This window comes from Rhinolophus ferrumequinum, chromosome 4 (assembly GCF_004115265.2).
Source record: "Rhinolophus ferrumequinum isolate MPI-CBG mRhiFer1 chromosome 4, mRhiFer1_v1.p, whole genome shotgun sequence".
In the NCBI taxonomy this organism is placed as follows: Eukaryota; Metazoa; Chordata; class Mammalia; order Chiroptera; family Rhinolophidae; genus Rhinolophus; species Rhinolophus ferrumequinum.
The window spans coordinates 35,331,087-35,337,343 of record NC_046287.1 but is presented as its reverse complement, the minus strand read 5'-3'; the positions used below and the strand labels follow the sequence as shown (position 1 = coordinate 35,337,343).

Below are 6,257 nucleotides of genomic sequence, written 5' to 3'. Positions count from 1 at the left end.
TAATATAAGATGTTCTGTCAATATTAAAGAGCTCAAATTGCCAAAGCCAATTTTAAATTTCTATCTCCAGAAATAAATAGTTGACCAAGTCTCAAATACTTGAAAATCTCATATCAATTTGTTAGGCAAAGTTCAACATCAACAAACTTAAATCTCTTCTTTTCATATTAGTTTTTTTATAGAAACCTTTCCCCATATCATAGAGAGCCCAGCCATGATTTAACAGCAGTAGAGGTTGTATCCTCCTCGCTAGAGCAAATCACATGAGTTATGGATTTCACTGATCCCTAGATTAAATAATTATCAATTTTTACTGAAGAATTTTGATTACATTTTTTACTTAACTCAGTTCCACGAAAATATATGTAGTAGTTCAATTAAAAATAATTAGATAATCACTTCTAGAGAGTGCATCTAAGAAATAAATAAGGTTATGGCTCAGGATATATCTGACATAAATTTAGAATATTTGGATCAATGAGAATTGAAAAGAATAACCATATTAAGTGTTAGCCATTTGAGTGACCTGAAAGAAAAGGTACATCGTTTGTTATTGTGACACATAACATGCTACTTAATGGTTTGGCTACTGCAGATTATCTGCCAATAAGCAGTGAAATCTTAGTGCAGCATAAGGCACTGGTAACACTCAGCTCACAATAAAATAACTAGACTTATCTTATGTCTTTGAAGAAAGAATGAGCAAACTAGTGAATGGGTTCCTTTATTAACACTCATTCATTTGTCCATTCATTCATTCAATATTTATTGAACTCGTCATTGTATTGGATGATGGAAAATATATCTTATGAAATAATAGCATCTGTCTTAATAGACCTGACAGTCAAATGTGTAACATATTTACGAACTAAATGGATTCTGAAAGATATGCAACAATATTAAATATTTTAAGGGCTATCAAAAGAAAAATAGCATAGGGAAGATCGTCATTGCATAACTCAGGGGTCATGAATTGTCCTGCGGGGCAAGTGCCATGGCCCACTCCATGTACGGCCATATCCTGGCATCCTGCTCCTATGACCTGAAAGTCATTGTCTGGAAAGAGAACAAAGGGTCCGGGGACATAACTCCTCAGTAAACTCTGTGTGCTGAACCCCCACAACTGCAGCCTGATCCTGGCCTGTGGGCTCTGGATAGGGCCATCTCCCTGCTGATCTGCACTGGGGAGGACCATTGGAAGAAGTGAAGACTAACAGGGCTCACACTATTGGCTGCAATGCTGTCGGGTGGGCCTCTGCTGTTGTACCTGGAAGTCTCATAGACCAGCTTCTGGGAAGAAGCCCAACTACATGAAGAAATTTGCCTCCATCAGTTGTGACAACCTTGTCAAGCTGTGGAAGGAGGAAGAGGCCCTTCAGTGGAAGTTGCAAGCACACAGTGATTGGGTTCAAGATGTGACCTAGGCTCCCTCCATTGGTCCACCAGCACCATTGCCGGCTACTCCCAGAATGGGTGTGTGTTCATTTGGACCTGTGTTGATCCCTTGAGTAATACGTGGTCCCCCGAACAACAGCACAAGTTCAATGATGTGTGGGATGTGAGTTGGTCTATCATAGCCAACGTCGTGGCTGTCTTGGTCGGAGAAAATAAGGTGGACCCTGCGGAAGGAGTCCGTGGAAGGGCAGTGGGTGTCTATCAGTGATGTCAACAAGAGCCAGGGTTCCGTGTAGCTTCAGTCACAGAAGGCCAGCAGAATGAGCAGCAACAGGAGAGGCAGGACTGGCTCCTGAACTGCTGACTCCAGGACTGCCTCTTCTATGCCAACTAACCAAACAGCTAGGAGGAAGACCTCCTAACTCTAACAAGATAACATTCTCTAGATGAGGTAAAACTGCAACCAGATTCATCATCTGCCCTAAATATGATTTGATATGGTTTGTAATTTACTGTCTGGCTAAAAGCACTCATGTTTTGAGGAACAAACTACAAATGTTCTTCAAATCTGTTATTTTAAAATACTTTTGGCTATTTTTTATGTGCCGTATGGGTTCCAATATATACATATATGAGGTCAGATGATTAAGTTCGTGAACTTGTTGCAACGATGTTGCTAACCTTCTTGATATCAGACAGATAACTATCAGACACTTAACTATTTGGAAGTGCTGAAAATGCTGCTTGAAAAAATTAGACGACCTGAACTTTTTGCCAACAATTCATGGCTCTTTGCGTCACGACAATGCACCAGCTCACAAGGCACTGTCTGTGAGGGAGTTTTTAGCCAGTAAACAAATAACTGTATTGGAACATCCTCCCCATTCACCTGATCTGCCCTCCCCCCCATGACTTCTTTCTTTACCTGAAGATAAAGAAAATATTGAAAGGAAGACATTTTGATGACACTCAGGACATCAAGGGTAATATGATGACAGCTTTAATGGCCATTCCAGAAAAAGAGTTCTAAAAGTGCTTTGAAGGGTGGACTAGGCACTGGTGCCGGTGCACAGCTTCCCAAGGGGAGTACTTGAAGGTGTGACCATAATGATATTCAGCAATGAGGTATGTAGCGCTTTTTCTAGGATGAGTTCACAAAGTTAATTGTCAGACTTTGTATATATGTATATGTTTCTCCAAGAATACTAGGGACACCTACATTTTCATTAAAATTTGCATAGAGTTTAGTCATAATTATATTTAATAATTATTATTCACCTGTCAATCTCTGCAGCAGGCCATAAGCTCCATGTTCTAAAGGCCCATGTCTGATCATATTTATAATATATGCTCAATAGCCATTTTTGAATTAATGATTTGCACATTATGTTGTAAAGCTGCTTAAATTGATAAAATACAACTGTATTGAGAGCAGAACACTGTAAATATGCATTTTATTCAGCTTAAGGAATGTACATGAAAACTCTAAGAATAAAATATGGTAATATATCCCAATCCATATAAAGTTTGCCATTATTACTAATATTATTTTGAAGTTAAACTTTATAATGTGAGAAATCTTACATAGAATCATATTTTCAAATTGAATTCCATTAAGTAGTTTTAGATTTGTTCCCTTATTATATAGACTACTTACATTACATTTATGCATATATAAGATTTCAGCATTTGTTATAAGAGTAGTGTGATGTTTTGCAAATTTGCATAACTTTTTTTTAATATGCCACCCTTTCAAGTAGACAAATGGGCAAAATTGTTGCATGACTTTGCACATATATTTAAAATACTAGCAATAATAAAATGCATAACACAAACTCATTTTATTGGTATTGTTCTCTGATTCTATGTCTCTTCCATTACTTTAGAAGTTTGCATAATTTCCGGGCTGTGAGAGATCCACATGAAGATACATTTCCAGGCGACCTGATCAAGTTGTTAATTCTCATTTATGACTAAAAGTGTTAATATTTCATCAAGTGGAGTTCTCTACTACTGTGATCACTGAAAACTGTATTTGCTATCAGCAGGCTCAATGCTCAATGCCTGACTATATATATATATATATATATATGCACACACACACACACACACACATATGTGCCTGACCATACATATACATATATATATATATGTATATATACATGTATATATATATGTATATGTGTGTGTATGTGTGTGTGTATGTGTGTGTGTATATATATATTTAACAGAATTGCGAGACTTATCAATGCCCAAGCAAGAATTTCTATTGAGTAAGTTTGAAATACATTCTGATTAATGAGCTGCCCCCTGAAAAAATAAAACAAAAGGTAAGTTAGAAGAGGTGCATTATTCAGCTGAGGATGAGTCAAGGGAAGTTTCCTGAGTAAATTTGATGTAGGAAATGACTTTGGACATATACATTCCATTTGGATTTCTATTTTCTTTTTAAATTTCTGTTTAAAACTTTGACTATTGCTATTTGGTTTGGAATTATCCCTGTCTAGAGAGATCTTACAATGTACCTAATTAGACGATAAAACTCAAAATAATTTATCAGTAAATACTCCTTGAACAAGAAAACAGCACTTCTACTACTACTGCTAACACCAGTACCCCTCTCCCTCACACATATAATGTTTATTATATATAGAACTATTACTTTTACTTCACTATTCCAGTTATTGAAACCCTTCCCTATATCAGAGAATGTAATATGGCATTAATTAATTAAGGTGACACATATGGCATTCATTTAGTCTCCAATTGTAGTGACTTTCCTTTCTTACTGTAGCTAACCTGGTTTAAGTAGTCTGGCCAGCATCACTTAGCTAATGAGTGAATAATCTAGAATTCAAATCATAACTACATTTTTCTAAACCCATACTTTTTTATTAATCACAGTCCATATATTTTAACCATAAGGCATAGTACATATAACAAGTTCACCACTAAGAATTTTTTCTTTTGAGTGGAATATGTATTTCTGATATGGAGGGAAGTTTATGCTATATTGTTAATTTTATTTATATTTTTACTAGTTTCAGGTATACAAAATAACATAGCGATTAGACATTTATATGCCTCACAAAGTAATAACCTCAATAAGTCTATTACCCGTCTGACACTGTACATAGTTATTAGAATATTGTTGATTATATTTTTATGTTGTACTATATATACCTGTGACTATTTTTTTATAATTATGTTTGATATTCAATTTGACTTTATCTTAGTTTCAGGTGTATAGCATAGTGATTAGACATTTATGTAATTTATGAAGTGATCCCCCCAGTAAGTCTAGTACCCATTTGACATTAACCACAGTTTTAAAAATATTGTTGACTATATTCCTTATATGCTACTTTACATCCCTGTGAGTCTTTAAAACTCATACAACTGAACAACAAGAAAAGAAACTATCCAATTAACAAATGGGCAGAGGACCCTAGTAGACATTTCTTCAGAGGACATACACATGGCCAATAAGCATGAAAAGATGCTCAACATCACTAATCATCAGAGAAATGCAAATAAAAAGCACAATGAGATACCACCTCACACCTGTTAGAATGGCTATCATCAGTAAATTAACAAACACAAGTGTTGGTGAGAATGTGCGGATTGCAAATTGGTGCAGCCAGTATGAAAAACAGCTCCGAGGTTTCTCAAAAAATTTAAACCAGAACTATTTTATGACCCAGCAATTCCACTCCTGGGTATTTATCCAAAATATTCCAAAACACTAATTCGAAAAGATATATACACCCCTATAATCATTGCAGCACTATTTACAATAGCCAAAATATGGAAACAACTGAAATGCCTATCAGTAGATGACTGGATAAAGAAGAAGTGGTACATTTATACAATGGACTATTACTCTGCTATAAAGAATAATGAAATCTTATCATTTGTGACAACATGGATGGACCTAGAGGGTATTATGCTAAGTGAAATAAGTCAGAGTGAAAAAGACAAATACCACATGATCTAACTTATTTGTGGAATCTAATGAACAGAGTAAACAAATAAACAGAAACATACCCATAGATATGGAGAACAAACTGATGGTTACCAGATGGGAGGGGGGTTGGGGTGCTGGGTGAGAAAGATGAAGAGATTAAGAAGAACAAACTGGTAGTTAAAAAAGAGTCAGGGGGATGTGAAATACAACACTAAGAATTTTTAACAGATAGCTGTAGAGTATGTGTATGAGGGAAACTAAATTATTTACTTAATCTAGAGATTTAATGCAATCTTCATCAATGTTTTAGCAAGTTATCTTTTGGATATCAACAACCTGATTCTAACGTTTATATGAAAAGGCAAAAGACCCAAAATGGCCAATGCAAAACTGAAAAAGAACAAAGTCTGAGGCCTGACAATACCTGACTTTAAGACGTACTTTAAAGCTACAGTGATCTAGACAGTGTGGTACTGGTGGGAGAGTAAACAAACGAACGATTAATGGAACAATACAGACAGCCCAAAATCAATGTATCCTAAGAGGTCTCTGAGAATTGTAATCCATCAAAATATAGTATCCCTAATCTTAATATTGTCTTTTTTTAAGCATAGGAACTCTTTCTACACACAGACAATCATTTAGAATATACATTTACATATGTGTTTTAAGTTTTATACTTGCACACAACTATACACATAAAATAATGTACAGACATTAAAAAATTTTATAAACTGTTAGATGAAATAAGTACAAATTTTTTCAAGGTATTTACATAATTTGCCTATATGTTAAGATATTTACTTTTTCTATGTGATACAACTTGGGTAGTCCAAAAGACGAACTTATTAACCCTTCTGATTTTCTATGCCTCTGATGATAATGCCTCAATCAT

General features: G+C 35.1%; 1 pseudogene; it reads left to right on the top strand.

Moving 5' to 3' along the window:
- The first annotated feature begins 567 nt into the window (after positions 1–567).
- Positions 568–1,759, top strand: LOC117021160 (protein SEC13 homolog; annotated as a pseudogene).
- Positions 1,760–6,257: the final 4,498 nt, after the last annotated feature.